This window comes from Engystomops pustulosus, chromosome 5 (genome assembly GCF_040894005.1).
Source record: "Engystomops pustulosus chromosome 5, aEngPut4.maternal, whole genome shotgun sequence".
NCBI lineage: Eukaryota > Metazoa > Chordata > Amphibia > Anura > Leptodactylidae > Engystomops > Engystomops pustulosus.
Window position 1 is genome coordinate 7,469,666 of NC_092415.1, and position 27,907 is coordinate 7,497,572.

General features: G+C 47.0%; 1 protein-coding gene across 2 annotated transcripts in view; it reads left to right on the plus strand.

The window, feature by feature from the left end:
* The window catches only part of PTP4A3 (protein tyrosine phosphatase 4A3), a 61,557-nt gene that overhangs the window by 15,286 nt on the left and 18,364 nt on the right, over positions 1-27,907 (plus strand). Inside the window, exon 2 of one of the 2 annotated variants that reach the window (XM_072151093.1) lies at positions 10,013-10,046. The gene's annotated coding sequence lies outside the window, so the exon portion shown is untranslated. Of the gene's footprint in view, positions 1-10,012; positions 10,047-18,251; positions 18,370-27,907 lie in introns of those variants that run through there. The other variant, XM_072151094.1, reaches the window with a different exon arrangement.

Below are 27,907 nucleotides of genomic sequence, written 5' to 3' on the forward strand. Positions count from 1 at the left end.
TCCTGTCCTAAGAAGGGGAGCGGGCGGCAGGTAGGTGGTGTCAGTGTTATCCTGTCCTAAGAGGGGGAGCAGGCGGCAGGTAGGTGGTGTCAGTGTTATCCTGTCCTAAGAGGGGCAGCAGGCGGCAGGTAGGTGGTGTCAGTGTTATCCTGTCCTAAGAAGGGGAGTAGGCGGCAGGTAGGTGGTGTCAGTGTTATCCTGTCCTAAGAAGGGGAGCGGGCGGCAGGTAGGTGGTGTCAGTGTTATCCTATCCTAAGAGGGGGAGCAGGCGGCAGGTAGGTGGTGTCAGTGTTATCCTGTCCTAAGAGGGGGAGCAGGCGGCAGGTAGGTGGTGTCAGTGTTATCCTGTCCTAAGAGGGGCAGCAGGCGGCAGGTAGGTGGTGTCAGTGTTATCCTCTCCTAAGAGGGGGAGCAGGCGGCAGGTAGGTGGTGTCAGTGTTATCCTATCCTAAGAGGGGAAGCAGGAGGCAGGTAGGTGGTGTCAGTGTTATCCTGTCCTAAGAGGGGAAGCAGGCGGCAGGTAGGTGGTGTCAGTGTTATCCTGTCCTAAGAGGGGGAGCAGGCGGCAGGTAGGTGGTGTCAGTGTTATCCTGTCCTAAGAGGGGGAGCAGGCGGCAGGTAGGTGGTGTCAGTGTTATCCTATCCTAAGAGGGGGAGCAGGCGGCAGGTAGGTGGTGTCAGTGTTATCCTGTCCTAAGAGGGGGAGCGGGCGGCAGGTAGGTGGTGTCAGTGTTATCCTGTCCTAAGAGGGGGAGCAGGGGGCAGGTAGGTGATGTCAGTGTTATCCTATCCTAAGAGGGGGAGCGGGCGGCAGGTAGGTGGTGTCAGTGTTATCCTGTCCTAAGAGGGGGAGCAGGGGGCAGGTAGGTGGTGTCAGTGTTATCCTGTCCTAAGAGGGGGAGCAGGCGGCAGGTAGGTGGTGTCAGTGTTATCCTGTCCTAAGAGGGGGAGCAGGGGGCAGGTAGGTGGTGTCAGTGTTATCCTGTCCTAAGAGGGGGAGCAGGCGGCAGGTAGGTGGTGTCAGTGTTATCCTGTCCTAAGAGGGGGAGCAGGCGGCAGGTAGGTGGTGTCAGTGTTATCCTATCCTAAGAGGGGGAGCGGGCGGCAGGTAGGTGGTGTCAGTGTTATCCTGTCCTAAGAGGGGGAGCGGGCGGCAGGTAGGTGGTGTCAGTGTTATCCTATCCTAAGAGGGGGAGCGGGCGGCAGGTAGGTGGTGTCAGTGTTATCCTATCCTAAGAGGGGGAGCAGGGGGCAGGTAGGTGGTGTCAGTGTTATCCTATCCTAAGAGGGGGAGCAGGGGGCAGGTAGGTGGTGTCAGTGTTATCCTATCCTAAGAAGGGGAGCAGGGGGCAGGTAGGTGGTGTCAGTGTTATCCTGTCCTAAGAAGGGAAGCAGGGGGCAGGTAGGTGGTGTCAGTGTTATCCTATCCTAAGAGGGGAAGCAGGCGGCAGGTAGGTGGTGTCAGTGTTATCCTGTCCTAAGAGGGGGAGCAGGGGGCAGGTAGGTGGTGTCAGTGTTATCCTGTCCTAAGAAGGGAAGCAGGGGGCAGGTAGGTGGTGTCAGTGTTATCCTATCCTAAGAGGGGAAGCAGGCGGCAGGTAGGTGGTGTCAGTGTTATCCTGTCCTAAGAGGGGGAGCAGGCGGCAGGTAGGTGGTGTCAGTGTTATCCTGTCCTAAGAGGGGGAGCAGGCGGCAGGTAGGTGTGTTCCTAGCGAGTTCTCCATGGAGGGGTGCACCCTGCGGAGCGACTTACCCCGCTGTGGGGGTCAATCTCCCTATAAAGTGTTTAACTTTTGGAAGAAGCCCAAAAGCCAGTAATTTGACCCAACAAGAAGACCACCAGGCTTGGGGGCTGTGGACCCCCCCAGTGTCTGTCTTCAGGCCTGGCAGCACAGCTGGGCTCCATTGTGTCCTGGACAATACATTAACCTCCAGGAATGTAGCGGCCCGTTACCGCAGCGTGTGAACACCGCCTTACTGCGCCGCGCCGTCACATCCCCTTTAATGTCTTTGTGTTCTCAGCCGCAGTCACTTTATGTATTGAAGAGTCTCCTCCGCGCTGAATGGAGAGAGGAAGGACCTGGTCTGTGAAGCAGAGGGAAGCGGCGCTGGCCGGTCAGGGGCTGTATACAGGGGCCGAGGAGGCAGCTGGGCTTTCAGGGGCTGCATTGTGCCTGTAATTCCCTCCTCATCCCCAGCAGATACTTGGAATGCCTTTGATGTCCCACCCTGCCCCCAACACACAGTCTGAAAAAGCTGATCTGTACAGAATTCAGCAGCAATTTCCAGACTCTTATGTACATTGTATAATATGAGATTGTATATAAAGAGTAAAACTAAGTATTGTGAGAAGGCGGAGGGCGTCCAGCTTCTGGTGTTAGTTTTATCACCCAGACTGACTGATACACAAGTAATGTAGAGGTTGTTACTGCCCCCTATGTACAAGAATATAACTACTATAATACTGCCCCCTATGTACAAGAATATAACTACTATAATACTGCCCCCTATGTACAAGAATATAACTACTATAATACTGCCCCCTATGTACAGGAATATAACTACTATAATACTGCCCCCTATGTACAAGAATATAACTACTATAATACTGCCCCCTATGTACAGGAATATAACTACTATAATACTGCCCCCTATGTACAAGAATATAACTACTATAATACTGCCCCCTATGTACAAGAATATAACTGCTATAATACTGCCCCCTATGTACAGGAATATAACTGCTATAATACTGCCCCCTATGTACAGGAATATAACTACTATAATACTGCCTCCTATGTACAGGAATATAACTACTATAATACTGCCTCCTATGTACAGGAATATAACTACTATAATACTGCCCCCTATGTACAGGAATATAACTACTATAATACTGCCCCCTATGTACAGGAATATAACTACTATAATACTGCCCCCTATGTACAAGAATATAACTACTATAATACTGCACCCTATGTACAAGAATATAACTACTATAATACTGCCTCCTATGTACAGGAATATAACTACTATAATACTGCCTCCTATGTACAGGAATATAACTACTATAATACTGCCCCCTATGTACAGGAATATAACTACTATAATACTGCCCCCTATGTACAGGAATATAACTACTATAATACTGCCCCCTATGTACAAGAATATAACTACTATAATACTGCCCCCTATGTACAGAAATATAACTACTATAATACTGCCCCCTATGTACAAGAATATCACTACTATAATACTGCCCCCTATGTACAGGAATATCACTACTATAATACTGCCCCCTATGTACAAGAATATCACTACTATAATACTTCCCCCTATGTACAGGAATATAACTACTATACTGCCCCCTATGTACAAGAATATAACTACTATAATACTGCCCCCTATGTACAAGAATATAACTACTATAATACTGCCCCCTATGTACAGAAATATAACTACTATAATACTGCCCCCTATGTACAAGAATATCACTACTATAATACTGCCCCCTATGTACAGGAATATCACTACTATAATACTGCCCCCTATGTACAAGAATATCACTACTATAATACTGCCTCCTATATACAAGAATATAACTACTATAATACTGCCCCCTATGTACAGGAATATAACTACTATAATACTGCCCCCTATGTGCAGGAATATAACTACTATAATACTGCCCCCTATGTACAAGAATATAACTACTATAATACTGCCCCCTATGTGCAGGAATATAACTACTATAATACTGCCCCCTATGTACAAGAATATAACTACTATAATACTGCCCCCTATGTACAGGAATATAACTACTATAATACTACCCCTTATGTACAAGAATATAACTACTATAATACTGCCCCCTATGTACAAGAATATAACTACTATAATACTGCCCCCTATGTACAAGAATATAACTACTATAATACTGCCCCCTATGTACAGGAATATAACTACTATAATACTACCCCTTATGTACAAGAATATAACTACTATAATACTGCCCCCTATGTACAGGAATATAACTACTATAATACTGCCCCCTATATACAGGAATATAACTACTATAATACTGCCCCCTATGTACAAGAATATAACTCCTATAATACTGCCCCCTATGTACAGGAATATAACTGCTATAATACTGCCCCCTATGTACAGGAATATAACTACTATAATACTGCCCCCTATGTACAAGAATATAACTACTATAATACTGCCCCCTATGTACAAGAATATAACTACTATAATACTGCCCCCTATGTACAAGAATATAACTACTATAATACTGCTCCTATGTCCAAGAATATAACTACTATAATACTGCCCCCTATGTACAAGAATATAACTACTATAATACTGTCCCCTATGTACAAGAATATAACTACTATAATACTGCCCCCTATGTACAAGAATATAACTACTATAATACTGCCCCCTATGTACAAGAATATAACTACTATAATACTGCCCCCTATGTACAGGAATATAACTACTATAATACTGCCCCCTATGTAAGGGTTTATAGCTACTATGATTATGAAGATTGTTCTCAGGATTTTTGTTCCCATTAGTCGTGGTATTACTGTTTTGCAAATTTTATATTTCGTGTTTTATGAGCGTTAAATTGGACCAACTTTTAGGTTCCTGGGAATCGTTGCCTCGTTGCTTTGTTGGCTGCAAAACTTTTGATGGTTCACACAGGAACTCTGAGAGATGCCAGTGCTGCGCCGAGCCTTAGACCCCGGGTCAGGTTCTGTCATAATCAGACGGCTGGTGAATTGGCTTGGATACTGAAAAAAAATCTGTTCTTGTTGCTCTGGAGGTTGCCAGAAAGCTCTTGGGGTCTCCAAAACAGAGTCCGAGCCAAGACCTTCTCTACTATTTATTTTGACATACAAATACATGTGCCCAGCAAGCGGAAGGCTGTGCGGGTATCTATAGCTGTGCTGACGCGAATCCCCTTACCATCTGGATTCCCAGTACAGGGGGGTAGTCTGTCATCCCTACATGAGGGGGAATAATGAATTCCTAATATACGGCTGTTACAGTCCTCCCAAGTTTTGCTACTCTGCAATCCTGTGATGTGTGAGATACTTAGAGTATACACAGTAACTGTACCATTGCAAAATATCATAGTGTAGCCTTTATCCTACTATAATACTGGCCCCTATGTACAAGAATATAACTACTATAACACTGCCCCCTATGTACAGGAATATAACTACTATAATACTGCCCCTATGTACAGGAATATAACTACTATAATACTGCCCCTATGTACAAGAATATAACTACTATAATACTGCCCCCTATGTACAGGAATATAACTACTATAATACTGCCCCTATGTACAAGAATATAGCTACTATAATACTGCCCCTATGTACAGGAATATAACTACTATAATACTGTCCCCTATGTACAGGAATATAACTACTATAATACTGCCCCCTATGTACAAGAATATAACTACTATAATACTGCCCCCTATGTACAGGAATATAACTACTATAATACTGCCCCCTATGTACAAGAATATAACTACTATAATACTGCCCCCCATGTACAGGAATATAACTACTATAATACTGCCCCCTATGTACAGGAATATAACTACTATAATACTGCCCCCTATGTACAAGAATATAACTACTATAATACTGCCCCCTATGTACAGGAATATAACTACTATAATACTGCCCCCTATGTACAAGAATATAACTACTATAATACTGCCCCCCATGTACAGGAATATAACTACTATAATACTGCCCCCTATGTACAGGAATATAACTACTATAATACTGCCCCCTATGTACAGGAATATAACTACTATAATACTGCCCCCTATGTACAGGAATATAACTACTATAATACTGCCCTCTATGTACAAGAATATAACTACTATAATACCGCCCCCAATGTACAAGAATATAACTACTATAATACCGCCCCCTATGTACAAGAATATAACTACTATAATACCGCCCCCTATGTACAAGAATATAACTACTATAATACTGCCTCCTATGTACAAGAATATAACTACTATAATACTGCCCCCTATGTACAAGAATATAACTACTATAATACTGCCCCCTATGTACAAGAATATAACTACTATAATACTGCCCCCTATGTACAAGAATATAACCACTATAATACTGCCCCCTATGTACAGGAATATAACTACTATAATACTGCCCCCTATGTACAGAAATATAACTACTATAATACTGCTCCCTATGTACAGGAATATAAATACTATAATACTGCCCCCTATGTACAAGAATATAACTACTATAATACTGTCCCCCTATGTACAAGAATATAACTACTATAATACTGCCCCCTATGTACAAAAATATAACTACTATAATACTGCCCCCTATGTACAGGAATATAACTACTATAATACTGCCCCCTATGTACAGGAATATAACTACTATAATACTGCCCCCTATGTACAAAAATATAACTACTATAATACTGCCCCCTATGTACAGGAATATAACTACTATAACACTGCCCCCTATGTACAAGAATATAACTACTATAATAGTGCCCCCTATGTACAGGAATATAACTACTATAACACTGCCCCCTATGTACAGGAATATAACTACTATAATACTGCCCCCTATGTACAGGAATATAACTACTATAACACTGCCCCCTATGTACAGGAATATAACTACTATAATACTGCCCCCTATGTACAGGAATATTACTATAATACTGCCCCCTATGTACAAGAATATAACTACTATAATACTGCCCCCTATGTACAGGAATATTACTACTATAATACTGCCCCCTATGTACAAGAATATAACTACTATAACACTGCCCCCTATGTACAAGAATATAACTACTATAATACTGCCCCCTATGTACAAGAATATAACTACTATAACACTGCCCCCTATGTACAAGAATATAACTACTATAATACTGTCCCCTATGTACAGGAATATTACTATAATACTGCCCCCTATGTACAAGAATATAACTACTATAATACTGCCCCCTATGTACAGGAATATTACTACTATAATACTGCCCCCTATGTACAAGAATATAACTACTATAACACTGCCCCCTATGTACAAGAATATAACTACTATAATACTGCCCCCTATGTACAGGAATATTACTACTATAATACTGCTCCCTATGTACAGGAATATAACTACTATAACACTGCCCCCTATGTACAGGAATATTACTACTATAATACTGCCCCCTATGTACAAGAATATAACTACTATAACACTGCCCCCTATGTACAGGACTATAACTACTATAATACTGCCCCCTATGTACAGGAATATAACTACTATAATACTGCCCCCTATGTACAAGAATATAACTACTATAACACTGCCCCTTATGTACAGGACTATAACTACTATAATACTGCCCCCTATGTACAGGAATATAACTACTATAATACTGCCCCCTATGTACAAGAATATAACTACTATAACACTGCCCCCTATGTACAAGAATATAACTACTATAATACTGCCCCCTATGTACAGGAATATTACTACTATAATACTGCCCCCTATGTACAAGAATATAACTACTATAATACTGCTCCTATGTACAAGTATATAACTACTATAATACTGCCCCCTATGTACAAGAATATAACTACTATAATACTGCCCCCTATGTACAGGACTATAACTACTATAATACTGCCCCCTATGTACAGGAATATTACTACTATAATACTGCCCCCTATGTACAAGAATATAACTACTATAACACTGCCCCCTATGTACAGGACTATAACTACTATAATACTGCCCCCTATGTACAGGAATATAACTACTATAATACTGCCCCCTATGTACAAGAATATAACTACTATAACACTGCCCCCTATGTACAGGACTATAACTACTATAATACTGCCCTCTATGTACAGGAATATAACTACTATAATACTGCCCCCTATGTACAAGAATATAACTACTATAATACTGCCCCCTATGTACAGGAATATAACTACTATAATACTGCCCCCTATGTACAGGAATATAACTACTATAATACTGCCCCCTATGTACAGGAATATAACTACTATAATACTGCCCCCTATGTACAGGAATATAACTACTATAATACTGCCCCCTATGTACAAGAATATAACTACTATAATACTGTCCCCTATTTTTGCCCACATTGTGCCGTCTGCTTGGCAGACATATTGGGGCAGTTTTCCATTCTGTGTATAGACTGTATACCGGTACATGACTCTGCAGTGATTTCTATAGATGTTTGTGCAGGGATGTGAGTTTTGCTCAGGGCATATGAACATTTTTGGAAATGTTGCCTTTTTTCACATTTTTATTTTATTACCTGTGGGGGAGCATTGACTGATGATTCCGGAATCCACTCTCTCCCCGGTTACACTGTAGCAGCACATACACACATATACATTGATACCTTGTGTCTGTTATATTGATTTGGCAAACTCTGTGCAGCGCTGTGTCATCTGTGTGCGCCATATAAATAAAGGAATTATTATTTATTATTATCATCGATGTTTGGAGGTGACTACTGAATTGTCTCCATTGGTGTTTTACTTTTTATAGCAGAATCGAGCAGTTTGTCATAACCACAAAGTGCATTGTTTTTAAGCTCCTTACTAAATGTCTGATCACAGGGGTCTGACAGATTCCTCCCCCCCCCCCCCCCCCCCCCAATCCTTAGTCTTGTCAGAATTGGGCATCTGTACTGTTCCCTGTGAGGTGCCACGGCTTCCCATGATGGATCTCATCCTGCATACTCTAATCACTCTCCACAACGCACCATCTGTCATTTGGGAGTAAATTTTTGTAAAAATCTGCAGGTGTTCAATTTTTGCAGAAGCCAAATTTTTATAATTTGTTTTGTGCTGATACACTGTAACAAATCTTCAGTTTACAATGAGGTTGGGGTTCAGCGTTGCAGGATGGATCCAAAAATCATAGAGCAACATATAGAACTTTTGTTAATGCTCTGCTGTGTTGCGCCCCCTTCTGTACCCTCTCGGATTTTTTTGGTGGTTCCCTCTCTTCGTGGCTTGTAACACTCCAGGGCTTGGGGTTTCCTTGTGTCATATCTCCTGCTCTGTAAACCAGATGCATTCCAGCTCGGAGCGGGTACACAGGCCTGGCAAGCTCTCCCGAGAGTGGGAGCCAGGAATGCCTTAGCTAGCCGCCCATAACAAGGGTTTTGGTTTGTCCCACCCCCCCGGATGGCTGCCCGCGTTTCCTGCCAAGCACATTACAAGGTGTATACATTTACGATAGGTTGGTGTGATGGCTGGGGGTAGAGTGCCCATGGTGCCCTCTCAAGGACATTCCCTGCTATCCCTATGCAGTCTGGGAGCACCACGTGGCGGTATTATTAATACCACATGGGCTGCCAATGACGGATGAGACCTTGTCGCTTTATTTTGTTGCTCTTTTTATTGTGCGGCCTCATAACCACTACTTGCATAACCGTGCCCTGTGAGCTCAACTGCCTGCTCTCGGGACTGATACAGTGTAACAAGGTCCTGCACTCGGGTAACAATGGAGTGCTCAAAGAGCATTGTCTCCATACAGAGGCAGTTACCCTGTACGTACCTGGCCCTGCCTCCAGTGAGTCCGGTGTAGACTGGACTCCAGACTGATCCATTGTAACACAGTAGAACAGAGATGTGTGCAGCTGCTCTGAGGTGTTGCTCTCACACAGCATTGCCTGGAATGGATACAATTGTCTCTACTTCTCAGCGGAGAGCAGCACCTTCTGTGTGCAGGGTCACGGTCTCTGAATAGAGACAATTGTATCCAGTCCAGACAATGCTCTTGAAACCCTAGACTGATACATTGTTGCACACTAGTAGAGATGTGTTCAGCTCACAGAGCATTGTAGTGATATGACTGTAGCTCGGTCTTTTGTGATTTATTTCTTGATCTTGGATGTGACATTACAGTAACTGTTTCTTTTTCTATTACAGGAAGTATCAAATCCTCAAGACGGAACAGTGGTCGGTAAGTGCGCCCCCACGGGTAGAGGCTTCACCCCATTTAGATGGTTATTAGATTCCACCCTCAGAGAAGTTCAATGTTTTTTTTCTTTGTTTTGTTTTTTGTTTTTTTTAATATTTTGCCAATTTACTACCCCTCTATTTCTCTGCTCTTTGTATAAGACCCGGGTCTACGGGGTCAGCCCAGTCTGCCAAAATGTTCCCATCATGCTTTGCTCCTTTTGTATATTGACTGTGCGTCTTGACCGTATCATTTCTTAATGTTCATAATAACGTGATGGAAATAACAGGACTGCACATAGCAAGGGAGTACAACAAGAGCTGCCTAACAGCAGCACAGAGCGTTTCAGCAGGGCTTTGTGTGGATCCTTTGGAAGGAGAGGGGACAATAATGTCCTACAATTAGTGCAGCGGCATGTTACAGGGACGGCGTCGTGCCATAAGGGAGGGGCTTCTCCAGCAGCACAGAGTATTTCAGGACAGAGGAGTGCGTTCTTGTGGGATGTGTCAAACTGAGCTTTACCTAATGGTTGACTCTAGCAGCACAGAGTATTTCAGGAGCACGCTGATGAGCTTCTTCTCGCGGTCAGGGAGATCTCGCACCTCGTTCCCGTCACGTTGCTAATGCCTCACTTGCGGGAACATTGTGTTTCCGAGGAATCGCTTTGCCTAATAATGAAGCACAGCCTTTATGTAAATTCCCGCTTCTCGCTCCGCACTCGGAATATTCTCCTTTCCATAATTTTTTTTTTCTTTTTCTCTTGGCAGCGAAATATCAGTGTTGTGTTTTGACTTGTTTGGCTTCTTCCTGGTGGGTAGAGAGCGAGCGGGCGCGGGGCTCATCAAAGCCGTATCCCATGACCCCGGCCTGGCCTCTGCCTGCACTGATGTAAGAGGGGCCCCAAACTCCAAACCGAGAGGGCAAGTATTATCTGTGGGGATAACCCCCAGCACTGAATCCGAGGGTAATTACACAGGGACCTGAAGGGAGGGGTCATGAGAAGTTTAGCCCAATATTAGATACTTTATTGCAGTTCTCAAATTTTTGCAGCAAAGAGGATGAGTAAATGAATACAGATGCTTCATGTCTGCTGTAACTTATGGTGGATCTTAAAGGGATACTAAAAGAGGCACATGGTCTGCCTCCCACCTCCCAGTGCCAGGGGTGGAGGCTGCCTGATATCCCCCCCCTCCTAGTGCCAGGGGAGGAGGCTGCCTGATATCCCCCCCCCCCTCCTAGTGCCAGGGGTGGAGGCTGCCTGATATCCCCCCCCACCCTCCCAGTGCCAGGGGTGGAGGCTGCCTGATATCCCCCCACCCTCCTAGTGCCAGGGGTGGAGGCTGCCTGATATCCCCCCACCCTCCTAGTGCCAGGGGTGGAGGCTGCCTGATATCCCCCCCACCTCCCAGTGCCAGGGGTGGAGGCTGCCTGATATCCCCCCCCACCCTCCTAGTGCCAGGGGTGGAGGCTGCCTGATATCCCCCCCCAGTGCCAGGGGTGGAGGCTGCCTGATATCCCCCCCCACCCTCCTAGTGCCAGGGGTGGAGGCTGCCTGATATCCCCCCCAGTGCCAGGGGTGGAGGCTGCCTGATATCCCCCCCAGTGCCAGGGGTGGAGGCTGCCTGATATCCCCCCACCCTCCTGGTGCCAGGGGTGGAGGCTGCCTGATATCTCCCCCTTCTAGTGCCAGGGGTGGAGGCTGCCTGATATCCCCCCCACCCTCTTGGTGCCAGTGGGGAGGCTGCCTGATATCCCCCCCACCCTCTTGGTGCCAGTGGGGGAGGCTGCCTGATATCCCCGCCACCCTCTTGGTGCCAGGGGTGGAGGCTGCCTTATATCCCCCCCCCCCTCTTGGTGCCAGGGGTGGAGGCTGCCTTATATCCCCCCCCCTCCTAGTGCCAGGGGGGAGGCTGCCTGATATCCCCCCCACCCTCCTAGTGCCAGGGGTGGAGGGCTGCCTGATATCCCCCCACCCTCCTAGTGCCAGGGGTGGAGGGCGGCCTGATATCCCCCCACCCTCCTAGTGCCAGGGGGGGAGGCTGCCTGATATCCCCCCCACCCTCTTGGTGCCAGGGGGGGAGGCTGCCTGATATCCCCCCCACCCTCTTGGTGCCAGGGGGGGAGGCTGCCTGATATCCCCCCCACCCTCTTGGTGCCAGGGGGGGAGGCTGCCTGATATCCCCCCCACCCTCTTGGTGCCAGGGGGGGAGGCTGCCTGATATCCCCCCCCACCCTCTTGGTGCCAGGGGGGGAGGCTGCCTGATATCCCCCCCACCCTCTTGGTGCCAGGGGGGGAGGCTGCCTGATATCCCCCCCACCCTCTTGGTGCCAGGGGGGGAGGCTGCCTGATATCCCCCCCACCCTCTTGGTGCCAGGGGGGGAGGCTGCCTGATATCCCCCCCACCCTCTTGGTGCCAGGGGTGGAGGCTGCCTGATATCCCCCCCACCCTCCTAGTGCCAGGGGTGGAGGCTGCCTGATATCCCCCCCACCCTCCTAGTGCCAGGGGTGGAGGCTGCCTGATATCCCCCCCACCCTCTTGGTGCCAGGGGTGGAGGCTGCCTGATATCCCCTCACCCTCCTAGTGCCAGGGGTGGAGACTGCCTGATATCCCCTCACCCTCCTAGTGCCAGGGGTGGAGGCTGTCAGGCAGTGACACTGAGCAGGAGAGGATCAGTCCTCAATGCTCCATCCTGATGCATGATGGGGAGAATATCTGCAGAATTGCCCTTAAATTTCTCTGTAGAGGATCTGAGCGCCTCCCTGATCCTTTCCTGCCTGTCCCCCTCTAGTATTACATGTGCCGGAAGGACGTCCATGCGCTCCCCTTCCTGATGCAGGGTGGTCTCTGATTAAAACCTTCTTCTCCTCACATTCTTGACAAGGGTAACAATGACTCTCTGTGGAGGCTCCGCTGCCAGGAGCCGGAGGGGCACTGCTCCGAAATCTGCCTGACCTACTATAGGGTTAACAAGGAACCTTAACAATGACCTCAGATCCCATAAGAGGGTTTGTTACAATGTTCTACCTCAACACCACAAATGTGTCTCCTGTCCTGATACAATGTATCAGTGTGCCGGATGCTGGGGCTGCGCTGACTTTATTTGGCATTAGTGGTAGGAGGTTGTATCCAGGTCCGTGCAGATACAGGAGGTAGACAGACCCTCTAAATGTTTCATTGCTGCCAATTGGTAAGATTAAATAATCTGTATCACAGCTGCCTACGCTTCTAGAAATGAAGATAACTGGTTCAAAGCATGGTTTAAAACGGTCTAAAAACGCGACATGTGGCTTTATCCTTAGGCCGGTGGCACACATGGCGTTTTGAACCCATTTTTTGGGCTGTTTTTAAGCAGTTTGTTAAACGACTGCGTTTTTGAAAACTTCAGTTTTTCCCAATTATCCTAATTATCATAATTGTGGAAAATGGAGGACAAAAACCCATAAAACGGATGCGTTTTTTAACGGACTACTTGAAAAGGCCCAAAAATGGGTTCAAAGCGCCACGTGTCCCGCCGGCCTTCTATGTAACTTAACTGCAGTCCATTTCCTTCTGATCCTCATTGAGATGGTTCTGCTCCTTCATTGGATTCCTGCTGTGTTTTAATTAAAATGATTGGACTTGATTAGGAAAGGCACACACCTGTCTATATAAGACCTAACAGCTCACAGTGCACAAGAGAATCACGAGGTCCAAGGAACTGCCCAAGGAGTTTAGAGACAGAATTGTGGTGAAGCACAGATCTGGCCAAGGTCACAAAACAAATCCTGCAGCACTCAAGGTTCCTAAGAGCACAGTTGCCTCCATAATCCTTAAATGGAAGAAGTTTGGGACGACCACAGCTCTTTATTGACCCGCTCTCCGGCCAAATGAAGCAGTCGTGGGAGAAGAGCCTTGGTGAGAGGTAAAGAAGACCCTAAGATCCCAGTAACTGAGCCCCAGAGATGCAGGAGGGAGATGGGAGTCGCCTATCACTGCAGCCTCCAGCAGTCGGGGCTTTATGGCAGAGTCTGGAAGCTTCTCCTCAGTGCAAGACATATGAAAGCCGCATACAGTGTGCAAAACACATGGAGGATCTGGACTATGAGGAATAAGATTCTCTGCTCTGATGAGATGGAGGTTGGACTTTTTGGTGTTCACTCTAAGTGGTGGAGAAAACTGCCAAATCCAATCCCAGCAGTGACACATGGGGGGCAGCATCAGGCTATGGGGGGACAGGACCACTGGGGGTAATGGAAGGATAGATGAATGTGGCCAGATGCTCCGGACCTCAGACCGGGCCGAACCTTCCAACAAGACAATGACCCCAAGGGTGATGCCACACACGGCGTTTTGAACCCGTTTTTGGTCCTTTTTTAAGCAGTCTGTCCAAAAACGATGCATTTTTTTTAACGGACTACTTAAAAACAGACCAAAAACTGTTTTAAAACGCCGTGTGTGGCATCACCCTAAGCCCACAGTTAAAATAACACGGCAGCGGAGTCCGAGTACTCCTCACCGCTGGCCCTTTTAGGTTTTCTTGTTTAATAAATTAGCATTATTGTCCCTGGGGAGACGTGTAATCAGACCTCACACTGCTGTGCTCTGTGCTCTCTGCAGCCAGTGTTGTGTATTGTCCCTGGAGAGATGTGTAATCAGACCTCACACTGCTGTGCTCTGTGCTCTCTGCAGCCAGTGTTATGTATTGTCCCTGGAGAGATGTGTAATCAGACCTCACACTGCTGTGCTCTGTGCTCACTGCAGCCAGTGTTATGTATTGTCCCTGTAGAGATGTGTAATCAGACCTCACACTGCTGTGCTCTGTGCTCTCTGCAGCCAGTGTTATGTATTGTCCCTGGAGAGATGTGTAATCAGACCTCACACTGCTGTGCTCTGTGCTCTCTGCAGCCAGTGTTATGTATTGTCCCTGGAGAGATGTGTAATCAGACCTCACACTGCTGTGCTCTGTGCTCTCTGCAGCCAGTGTTATGTATTGTCCCTGGAGAGATGTGTAATCAGACCTCACACTGCTGTGCTCTGTGCTCTCTGCAGCCAGTGTTATGTATTGTCCCTGGAGAGATGTGTAATCAGACCTCACACTGCTGTGCTCTGTGCTCTCTGCAGCCAGTGTTATGTATTGTCCCTGGAGAGATGTGTAATCAGACCTCACACTGCTGTGCTCTGTGCTCTCTGCAGCCAGTGTTATGTATTGTCCCTGGAGAGATGTGTAATCAGACCTCACACTGCTGTGCTCTGTGCTCTCTGCAGCCAGTGTTATGTATTGTCCCTGGAGAGATGTGTAATCAGACCTCACACTGCTGTGCTCTGTGCTCTCTGCAGCCAGTGTTATGTAGTGTCCCTGGAGAGATGTGTAATTATACCTCACACTGCTGTGCTCTGTGCTCTCTGCAGCCAGTGTTATGTACTGTCCCTGGAGAGATGTGTAATCAGACCTCACACTGCTGTGCTCTGTGCTCTCTGCAGCCAGTGTTATGTATTGTCCCTGGAGAGATGTGTAATCAGACCTCACACTGCTGTGCTCTGTGCTCTCTGCAGCCAGTGTTATGTATTGTCCCTGGAGAGATGTGTAATCAGACCTCACACTGCTGTGCTCTCTGCTCTCTGCAGCCAGTGTTATGTATTGTCCCTGGGGAGACGTGTAATCAGACCTCACACTGCTGTGCTCTGTGCAGCCAGTGTTATGTATTGTCCCTGGGGAGACGTGTAATCAGACCTCACACTGCTGTGCTCTGTGCTCTCTGCAGCCAGTGTTATGTATTGTCCCTGGGGAGACGTGTAATCAGACCTCACACTACTGTGCTCTCTTCTGTTTGCAGCCAGTGTTTTGGTATTGTCCTTGAAGAGATGAGACCTTTGTGTATGTTGTTAGTAGCTGCAGGACTGTGATATATGGATTTATATTTCAAGATTGTAGCTTGACTGAATGCACTGGGGATGTGTCCTCGCACTGCTGTGCTCTCTGCATTGAGCTGCTCCACAGCCCTTTCCCCCTAACTGCTTTAGTAATCGGCCTGAAGCCTGCTAGATCAGGGGCACTTGTAGTGCGGGGAGTAGCTGTAAAGCAGATGATTGCAGAGTGTTGAGAGCACAGCAGGGTTATGCTCTAGGAAACGCATCTATTTGTGCATATAAATCCATATATCACAGTTCTGCTTCAACTAACACACTCAAAGGTCTGATTACACGTCTCTCCAGGGATACTACCCAACACTGGCTGCAGAGAGCACAGAGCACAGCAGTGTGAGAACATTCCCCCAGTGCACATAGTGAAGCTACAATCCTGGAATATGTATCCATATCTCTGTGCTGCTGCTACTAACATACGCACAGGTCAGATCTGTAATGTGAATGGTGGGACAAGAAGTAAAATCTATGACTAGAAAACATTGTCATGGTACTTGTATTATACAATGTAACAGATGATTTAGCTCGAGAACATTGTCTAGACCGGCTTCAACTGTAGCAAACCCTCAGCTGTGAGCAGTATTGTGACGTCTGTGACGGGAGCTTATACCGTCATATGCGCCTCTTCCAGCTCTGGCTACACTCCCCCTGACCCCGCATGGCGGTCATCATTGCCAGTAATGGACCTGCAGCTGGACTCCCCTGTGGACCCCCCTCTCCTGGTGTTTCGGGGGCTGGCATTGACATCACTAATTGAAGACAGACTGAGATGGAGAACAGCAGGAAATGCCTGGAGTCCCGCACTGGGCTCCTAAACACTTGGCTACTTTCTAGAAATCAGAGTGGGGTGGGGGGGGGAGGGAGTGGGGGTCCGTATCTGTTGGAGTCGCTGTGATCATCCTGATCTTCCTGGTGCTTGATACAATACTAGAGGTGCAGTAAAGACTGACACAACACTGTGTATATGTATCCTACACTAGAAAGCACTGGATATAACTGCTGTGTACCCTTAAAACACATTAAGCTCTGCTACATGTGTGGGGGTTACGCAGATGAAGCAGAGCTGATGAGGCATCATGATATCTTACACTTCTAGAAGATAAGGGGGAGTTATCACGTCGGATCAGCTCTGCTACATCTACACACACTTGTATGCAGCAGAGCCAAACAGTGTGACACACTCAGCTCTGTATTATAACCAGGCAAACGGAAGCCTGGTTATAGCAGGAATGGAAAGATCTGATGTTTTTGTTTTGTAGGTTATGGTGCAGAGCTGAGTTTGTCAGGTGCTGGTCTTGCAGCTCATGTGGACGTTTGTTCGCAGATGTAGCTGTGCTGATTGTGCGTCGTGATTCGTCGCTCTTATCTCTAGCTTAGAAGTACAAGGTTTCCTCTTGGCGGTTATGAAGCGGAGCGGAGTTCTTCCGATTTCATATTGTGTTTGTTAATCATCTCTAATATGTTGTACAGATGTAGCTGAGCCGATTGGACACAGTGACATCTCATTTTTGTGTATGATCTTTCTCGTGATGCAGAGCGGAGTTTGTCAGATGCGGTATTGTGGATCCCACACTTCTTCTGGATACACGTGTGGATATGTCTGCACATACAGATGTAGCTGAGCTCATTGGGCGCTATGATATCTCCCTTTTTCAGTTGGCAAGCGTGATTTATTTAATGCAGAGCTGAGTTTGTCAGCTGCTGCAGGGATGTGTGTGACTTTTCACTCATTTACTTTTAGTTCAGATGGTATTCTCTTACCTTTCAGTGACTTGCAGTGCAGAGCTGAGTTTGTCAGGTTGTATTATGCTTGTCATTTGGTTCAGGTTTGTGCGTTTAGATGTAGCTGAGCTGTTAGGGCTACGTGATGTCATATCGTATGGCGGACATATGATTCAGAGCCCAGTTTGTCAGACGCGGGATGGTGTTTGTCTTACAGCTCTGCTACATATGTGTCTGGGCATGTAGATGTAGCAGAGCTGATTAGGAACCGTGATATTGTACTCTTTCTGTCATTGGGCTCACTTGATGTAGTTGTTCTGAGTTTGTCATTTGGCTCAGCAGCTGCTTGTATCATGATGTTAACTGACACAATCGGCTCTGCTTCATCATATGCTGTGGGCATGGATGTTGGCACCAGTACCCTCGCCCTCCTTCTGTATATAAGCATTTGCCCAGTGCCTGTGATGTAGCAGAGCTGTGTGTGTGTGTCTGCTGCGCGGCACTTATTTCTTTATTTCCTGATCACGCTCCTTCCAAGGCAGGAAAACCATTGACGTGAGCAGAACGTGTGACAGCTCCCAGCTGCTGATAGGAGGGGAATCCCAGGGATAGAGGCGCCCCCAACCCCGGGATGTCACACTCTGCTCTGCTGCACCGCATGCTACAGGACCCCCGGCACCCCGGCATGTGCTTCTGTGGAGGTGTGTGAGGGGATCACCTATGGGGGGGTACATCATTCTCATGGAGGAGGCGCTGTTTATAGGATCAGAGGACTGCTCACAGCTGGAGATCCGCTCCTCTGTGTCTTCCTCTGGATCCAAACTGAGGGGTTATAGGATTTCACAACCTCATCCAAGATATAGATGACAGCCAGGAGGTGCTCGGCACTTGTTATGTATAATTGTGTTTTTATGTATTTTAATTAATGTGATTATTTAGTGTATTTTTTTTATGGCGGCTTTTATTGTGTCTTTTTTGCTATTGTTTATCATGTAGTATTTTGATAGTTCTATTCATTATTTTTATTTTCATTATTTTATTACTGTTTATTCTGTCTCTTGCTATTGTTTATCATGTAGTATTCTAGAAGGTTCTATTCATTATTTTTATTTTCATTACTATATTTTTTTTATTATTTTATGACTATTATGTCTTTGGTGTGTTTATCATTTTTTTAATCGTTGTTAGATGCGAGTATTATGACGGATTATAGAAGTAGATAGTTTTATGTTTATGTATATTTTACCGATAATGGTGATTGGCGTAGACAGACGGTTGACGTTTTGCTACAGCTGACACCATGACGGGTTATACTAAAGCACGGTGAGAGTTGTAGTTCTGCGGCAGGAGGGAGAATCCCGTTTATAGATTGTGGTTGTTTAGTTTAGATGGTTTGTCATAAATTGTATATGTTTACAGAATATCTGGAAAGCTTCTACAGAAACAAAGTTGCGATTCTTTGTTGTTGTTTTTTTTTTGTTTGTTTTTTATTCCCTCCTTTCAGTGTTGGGTCTCTGTGTGTCTGTACTCATGTGTTAGTTATATGTTCATAAAGGATTGGGATAGCATGCTGATTGATGGGGGTCCCACCACTGTGACCACCACACTCGTGCCTCCTGGCGCCCCTGTCATGCCCGCATGCTGCCCCTCCATTGACGGAGCATGGCACTGCTGGAGATGGCATAGTACAACGCTTGCAGGACTTGTGATGCCAATGTTCAGACCCCAAGCAATCACCTACCTGTGTATAGAGTTAACAGCATGAAACTCTACCCTCCTAACTGATGGCTGATAACAGGGAGCAATAGACAGCATTCATATAGTTTTCCCCCAACATCTTTCCTAAGCCTGGCTGATAACAGCAAACAATAGAATGGATTCTCGGGTATAGCCAGTATAGAGAGAGATGGGTCTTTGTGACTTGTTGGTCCAATCTGCATGTAGACGTTTTTTTTGGGTCAGGGTCTTGTTATCATCGCGGTCCGGTGTCTATTACTTGCATCCATCACACAGTACAAGCCATTATATCCCCCCTACCCCCCGGTGTGACCTAAATGTCTGCGGCACAGAGGCGCCATCCGATACCCTCACCGTCCTTTATTTGTTCTGCAGATGTCCTGATTTACCACGTGCAGTGCCAGGACTGATGCCAGTGCGGCCCCCCTCCTGGTGGCATCTAGTTACCTTTCCCTGACCATTCCCTAGTCCTACATGGGGGGTCCATCTTGTCCCATTCTGCCTGTCTGGTTTAGAACAATGTGACCTGCGTGGATCATGAAGATGACCTCAGTCCATGTCCTCCATTAAGGCTCTGTGAGCATCATGGAAGGGTGGTCTCCTATACGGCGGGACCCCCATCTGTGAGCAAGATACAGCAGCACTCGATATTAGGCACTCTTGTTCTTACAAACTTCCACGGATAACCTTGTGGCCACTGCAGGTAACGTGCCTCTTTACGTGGATTTGTCACATATTGTGACTCCAGTTTACCTGCAGTGTCTGTCCTCCATGCTTTACATCCCAGTCCTTCTCCTTATGGCCGTAATATTTCCCCTATGTGTCAGGTTTCAGAAGATTTGTTCATCCTAAGCTTGCTGGTTCATGAAACGTCAGCAACATCCACATAGTACAGCGAAGCATGGCCCAAGGTTTCATCAAAGGGGTTTCACCAGAAAAGGCAGTGGGGTAAGATTTAAATCGACAGGTACGACCACTGGGACCCCCGGGAGGATCCCGCAGCGATCACGCATATCTCTTATCCCTAGGGGATCCCTTTAATGATACATTTTCCCTATGATGCTATTATCATATGCTTTTGTATAGTGCTTTCACTATAGTTCTGATTCATGAACCAGGAGGCCCAGGATGAACAGGCTTCTACACCCCCTGAGGGGTATTTGCAGTGCGTGGAATTGTGGGAAGTCATCTGGAGGGACCCTTTAAGAGCTACAGAGCTCGTTTTCTGCTGCCAAGGACTTGGCCTTTCCCGTTCTCTCCACGGGGGGATCAGAGCCCCTGCGCCTTTCCTCGCTGTGACGCCCCGTAATACTGCCGGGGTGCAGGAATGTAACTAGTGAGTGGGGTGCATGGCACACACGGGGTTACATAATAGCGCTCAGTGTTGTCTGCTCGATACCTTGTAGTTCTGGAGGGGTAATGATTCCCAGGTGTGCACTGATGTCATCAGGATATCATAAGGGGACGCTCTGCTGTCTCTCTTGTTCTCTGTGATCATCCACTTCAGTTTTTAAGATGTTGCTATACTACTACTCCCATTAGTGCAGGCTATGGGATATGCCAGGAGTCATATTTCTGCTGCGGCGGATGCAGACAGGTCTGGGGTAATTGATGCAACTTGCAAGAAATCCTCTGTGCTGCTGGCGACCCCATCCCTTCCACTCCCCTACATCTCATATGGTGACTCTGTCCTTGCCACATGCAGCCCTGTCCTCTCCTTTAAAATCCATACATCCCTTATCCTGAAATCCTCTGTGCTGCTGGCGATCCCATCCCTTCCACTCACCTCTGTCCTTGCCACATGCAGCCCCTCATCACATGATTGGACAGCTCCCTGTCACACTCCTCTCCTCAGCTCCTCTGTGCTGCTGTGGACCCCGCTCCTTTTATAATTACTAGAGGACTGATCTCTCTAAATCCACCTCTCCTGAAATACTCTGTGCTGCTGTTACCTTCCAAGTTCCTTTTACTGTGTAATATTCTATAAGATCTGCAGACTCCCATCCTCTGAAATCCTCTGTGCTGTGGACCCTGCAGATCCTCAGTCTGTGATCACCCCTTACCCTGAAATACTCTGTGCTGCTGTGGACCATGCGCCATCTGCTTTCCTCCGACATGTCGCTTTAATTTTAAGAAATTTTTTAAAACCTAGTTTTGTATAATGAGTCGTCATTCCTCTACTTCTGTCTGTCGCGTCTTTATTACGGCTGCAGGTGTTAAAATCCTGACGCCCTCAGAGGTTTAGTGTTGGGTTTGGTGTCGGTTTTAATGACCCATTAAATAAAGAAACCCTCCTGTTATGGCGGGACAGCCCCCCCCCCCCTCACCCACCATGGCGCACATAGCGTCCGTCTGGGATCTCCATCACTCGTACTCATTAACTACCAGGTGGAAAGAATAACGATCGCCGCTATGGCCGGATCCAGAGTCTGAGTAATCGGGTCCAGATCCTCGTCCTCACATGACCTGGTCCGAGCCCCACATAGGAACCCACCTACAGTCACGCCACCCTCACTCCTGCACCTCGCACAGACATTTACATCTTCTCCATTGTTTTTCTTTTTGGTTATTTGGAATATTCAAATATATGTAAATGAGTGTTGAGTCTGATTGCAACGCTCTTTGTCCTTTCGGTCAGAATTGGATCTAAGAGGATAGATATATATATAGATATATTATACAGGCAGTCCCCTACTTAAGGACACCGGACTTACAGACGGATCCCTCTGCGCCCTGTGACCTCTCTGGATGTTACTATAGCCCCAGACTGCAATGATCAGCTGTAAGGTGTCTGTAATGAAGCTTTATTGCTAATTCTTGGTCCCGTTACAGCAAATAATTTTGAAACTCCCAATTGTCACCGGGGCATAAGAAATTTTTGTCTGGCCACAATTCTAAAATATACAGTTTTGACTTACATACAAATTCAACTTGGGTTCCATAGATTTGTTCTTGTATGTAACGCAGGGACGGTCTCTGTATATCTGCATCTATAGGGTACAGCTGTTTTGCCAGTTTCTTACAATTGAGACATTGTGACCTTTTCCGACCTGCGCCACTTTTCCCTTCAGACAGTTTTATCCTGTGAATTCCGATGTTCCTGACAGATTTATCAGGTCCATTCCGCTCCCCTCCTTTAGAATTGGGAACTAGTGCGTCTTCCTGCCGGGAGCTGAAGTGATTGTGATCTGTCCATCGTTCTGGTGATCCTCAGCCAATCACAGAGCTTACATGGACAATGTGCGACCATTAGGGTTAGTGACTACCTGAGCATGATGGGTGCTATCACTTCAGGTGGGGGGTCCTTGCATGTAGCCATCTCCTTTGCTTTGACGTGGACCAGAATTTGGAAAATTCCCTGCCAACCCCTTTAAGAGACCAGACACCAGGGGAGCACGTGGTTGAACCCCTTTAATAGTCCTGTAGATGGTAGTGGTGGCTTCAGCGGTTGGTGGCGGGTGCCCCTTTAATGCTGAGCTTTGGTAAATATCTTGTTTGCGTTGCCTGAGTCTGTTTCCATCCTCGCACCTCGTGTTTACTTCAGATATCACAAGGGGCCCCGTGGGGATGGGGAGCATCGAGGGCCCTTCTGCTGGAATCTGCAGGCAGTAATTGGTGCTAATAATTCCCATGTAGACAGCAGAAATATTGTGTAATAAATACCTCTGCAACTTTCTCATAGGCTTTGTCTTTCCACCCATTGCATCCATTTTCAAGATCTCTGCTTGCTGTCCTTATCTTCCCCCTAGAGCAGTGATGGCGAACCTTTTAGAGACCGAGTGCCCAAACTACAACCAAGACCCACTTATTTATTGCAGAGTGCCAACACAGAAATTTTATTTGTGATTTATACTCCCTGCTCAGTCACAACACCTTCCCACTCCTCCAGTAGTCCCAGGTAGAGCTGTCACTTTAAAATAGCTCTATGCACAGCAAGTCCTGGGCTGTCTGGGACTGCAGGAAGATACCTGGAGTCCTCTCTGGTGATGGCCTGGGTGCCCACAAAAAGGGCTCTGAGTGCCACCTCCGGCACCAGTGCCATAGGTCCGCCACCACTGCCCTAGAGGGTAAGATGTAACGTGCTCAGCCCCCTAATGGATGAATAGCCTGTGCTCCAGACTGATAGTGTAACATGTAACAAAGTATCATGAGATGATTTGTGCTGCTGCTGAGGATTGTCCTGGGTTAGATACATTTGTAACAGGCCCTCAGTTATAAGAAGGATGAGACCCCATGCACATATCTGGGGGTGGGGGAACAAAGACAACGGCTAGCTCATGGCCACCATAGATAGATAGATATATATTATGCACAGACACCACGTGCTGAGCACATTGGGGCAGATTTACTTACCCGGTCCTGTTGCAATCACGCGATACGTTGTCTGATGATTATTGGGGTCTGCCGCAATTCACTAAGAGCGCTGGCACCTTGTATTGTGGATCCAGCAGACTGTACCAGATTAGATCTCCACATTCTTGCCGCCGCGGCTGGCACCCATCGCACCCACTCATTGTAAGTTCACCTACAGTGCCAGCGTCTGGGTCCAGCTCACTGGTGCAGACACTGCACATCGGTCCAGCTCAGGTTTTTCTTGGTTTATTGAGCCCAAATGACATGCTGTACTGCACAGATTAGCTGCCTCATATAGGGCTGTGCCTGAGCCAAACCAAGATGCCAAGCGGGGGAACCTCGCTGCTCCATATCATCCATATTGTCCAAAAGAGGCCCTGCATAAGGTGACATCTGCCCAATCTTTATAGGCTACGGATTCCACATGGGTCAAGGCCCTGCATTTCTGATAAATAGCTCAGTGACCTGTAGAGGTAAATGATATCCTCCTGCGGCCACCACTAGATGGAGCTAAGTGTCTACAGGTCTCAAAAAGCTGCCGTCTTGGTTGGTTGGTTGTTTAGTGGCTGCACTTGGTATCTCAGCTCCTATTAGAGATAACTTTGGGGATTCTCCAGAACCATCCCGTTATTGCATTACAGGGGTCCAATCCTAAGTAATGCCACTACTCCCTCTGCCGTTGCCCCTACTCCCTCTGCCGTTGCCCCTACTCCCTCTGCCGTTGCCCCTACTCCCTCTGCCGTTGCCCCTACTCCCTCTGCCGTTGCCCCTACTCCCTCTGCCGTTGCCCCTCTCCGCCTGATGCAGATTGGGGATAGAGCCTACACGTGGAGGGACCTTTTTAAGACTTCTTCCAAGAGGGTGTAACAGGAAGTCGTATTTCCATGTCCTATTTGGGGGGAAATGCTCATCCCGATTATCCAGTGTTGATGCATCTTATGGGATCCTCATCATGGGATTTCCTGGGGATTTACGTCTTTGTTCTAAAATTAAGGTTTGTTTTGGTGCGTTGTGGGTCCAGTTGTGCTGCAGAGGATCTAGCGGGGGAGGGGCGGCGCTGTGTACTCCATGTACTGCGTACACAGCATATAAGGTAAAAACTGAAATATCCTCCTGAAGAAGACTTGGGTCGGTCCCATGTAACCTGCTGTACGTGTGATGTGAGCTCAGGTTACAGGGGGCGCGGGGCGGGTGGCTGAGCCTATATTTGGCTGGAGCACCCGTACGAGTCAGGCCAAGACACTCTGCAGACTATAATAACTGAGGAACATTCCCTACCGATGCAAGGGCCCGAATCTTAGAGAATGTGCCAGCAGGTGCCATCAGGCAGTACTGTGGACCATGTTGGGTATTGTCCCTGGAGAGATGTGTAATTAGACCTTTGTGCATGTTGGTAGTAGCAGCAGGACTGTGATATACGTATTTATATTCCAGGATTATACTGGGAGATGTGTCCTCACAATGCTGTGCGCTCTGCAGCAAGTATTGGTATTTTCCCTGGAGAGAGATGATCTCAGACCTTTGTGCATGTTGGTAGTAGCAGCAGGACTGTGATATACGGATTTTTATTCCAGGATAGCACTGGGAGACATTACCTCACACTGATTGGTGGAGGGTGCAGGAATCTATGTTCACCTCTCGGAGTAAAGGCTGAAGCAGGGACCTGGCTGAATACAGGATATGCACAGAGCTTAGAACACAGCAGTGTGAGGATACACCCCCAGTGCACTCAGACCCCACCAGTGGAATGCGAAATGTTTTCGACTTTATATGTCAGATATTTCGTCAGGATGGGGCGGTATTTTATATCAATGGGGGTCTGCAGGAGAATTTAATGGTTCCTATAAGTTTTAGGGGGCTGTGTGGCTACTGCTGTATTATTATTATTATTATTATTATTATTATTATTATTATTATTATTCTGTGGCTCATCATGCCACTTCTGGTATAACCGCTCAACACCATCCCCTTAATACTGACCTCTGGACAACTCCTTTAAGAGATTACTAATCCTTGTTTGGGCCTGAATTATTTTCTTGTAATCGGGTTTCCCTTCGGTAGAACTTCTGAAACTTAATTCCAAGTAAGTTGTACTTTACATAAATCATCACAAGGCACAAGGTTACCAGCGCCATGGCGACCGCGAAACTGTTGTCACTGCCGACTGTCAGCTGAATCTCTAGTGAAGTCTGTGCTACACAGTGTCCCGTGTATGTACTGCCTGCACAACATGGCTGATAACAGAGAGTAATAGATTGTATCCCCCCTGTACAGTCTCCTCTCCCCGGGATGTAATGGCTGATAACGGAGAGTAATAGATTGTATCCCCCCCTGTACAGTCTCCTCTCCCCGGGATGTAATGGCTGATAACAGAGAGTAATAGATTGTATCCCCCCCTGTACAGTCACCTCTCCCCGGGATGTAATGGCTGATAACAGAGAGTAATGGATTGTATCCCCCCCTGTACAGTCTCCTCTCCCCGGGATGTAATGGCTGATAACAGAGAGTAATAGATTGTATACCCCCCTGTACAGTCTCCTCTCCCCGGGGTGTAATGGCTGATAACAGAGAGTAATAGATTGTATCTCCCCCCCCCCCCCCACCCTGTGCAGTCACCTCTCCCCGGGATGTAATGGCTGATAACAGAGAGTAATAGATTGTATCCCCCCCTGTACAGTCTCCTCTCCCCGGGGTGTAATGGCTGATAACAGAGAGTAATAGATTGTATTCCCCCCCTGTACAGTCTCCTCTCCCCGGGATGTAATGGCTGATAACAGAGAGTAATAGATTGTATCCCCCCCTGTACAGTCTCCTCTCCCCGGGGTGTAATGGCTGATAACAGAGAGTAATAGATTGTATCCCCCCTGTACAGTCTCCTCTCCCCGGGATGTAATGGCTGATAACAGAGAGTAATAGATTGTATCCCCCTGTACAGTCTCCTCTCCCCGGGATGTAATGGCTGATAACAGAGAGTAATAGATTGTATCCCCCCCCTGTACAGTCACCTCTCCCCGGGATGTAATGGCTGATAACAGAGAGTAATAGATTGTATCCCCCCTGTACAGTCTCCTCTCCCCGGGGTGTAATGGCTGATAACAGAGAGTAATAGATTGTATCCCCCTGTACAGTCTCCTCTCCCCGGGATGTAATGGCTGATAACAGAGAGTAATAGATTGTATCCCCCCCTGTACAGTCTCCTCTCCCCGGGATGTAATGGCTGATAACAGAGAGTAATAGATTGTATCCCCCCCTGTACAGTCTCCTCTCCCCGGGATGTAATGGCTGATAACAGAGAGTAATAGATTGTATCCCCCTGTACAGTCTCCTCTCCCCGGGATGTAATGGCTGATAACAGAGAGTAATAGATTGTATCCCCCCTGTACAGTCTCCTCTCCCCGGGATGTAATGACTGATAACAGAGAGTAATAGATTGTATTCCCGGGGTGTAATGGCTGTAGCTGTTAGGAGCTATGTTGGGGGGATATGACGCTGTTGCCCCCCTAATGCTCGGGGCTGATGACGGATACATCTCCTGTCGGCGTCGTGCTAATCTTCCCATTCAGACCCCCTCGGCTGCCATGGTAACAGCAGTACGTGTAAGAAGACCCCGCAGACAATCGCCGTGCAGAATATTGCAATTGAAATGTGCAACGTGTAACCTACATCTGACAGCGCAACGTGCAAGAGCCACTGGGTCCACGGGAGCAGCCACGCCACATGCCCACCCCCCGCCAGACCACAGGACACCGGCAGCATTAGGGAGATCACCGGAGAATACATCTGCTCCAAAGACTTACCATACTGACCTCATGTAGAGAAATACGGGGGATCTCCAAAATAAGGAGCCTTGAACCTAGAGGAGTGGTACCTCCATGTCCAACATGAGCTGCTGCTCTCTGTTATCTGACTGTACAGGGGGGATACAATCTATTACTCTCTGTTATCAGCCATTACACCCCGGGGAGAGGAGACTGTACAGGGGGGGATACAATCTATTACTCTCTGTTATCAGCCATTACACCCCTGGGGGAGGAGACTGTACAGGGGGGATACAATCTATTACTCTCTGTTATCAGCCATTACATCCCGGGGAGAGGAGACTGTACAGGGGGGGGGGATACAATCTATTACTCTCTGTTATCAGCCATT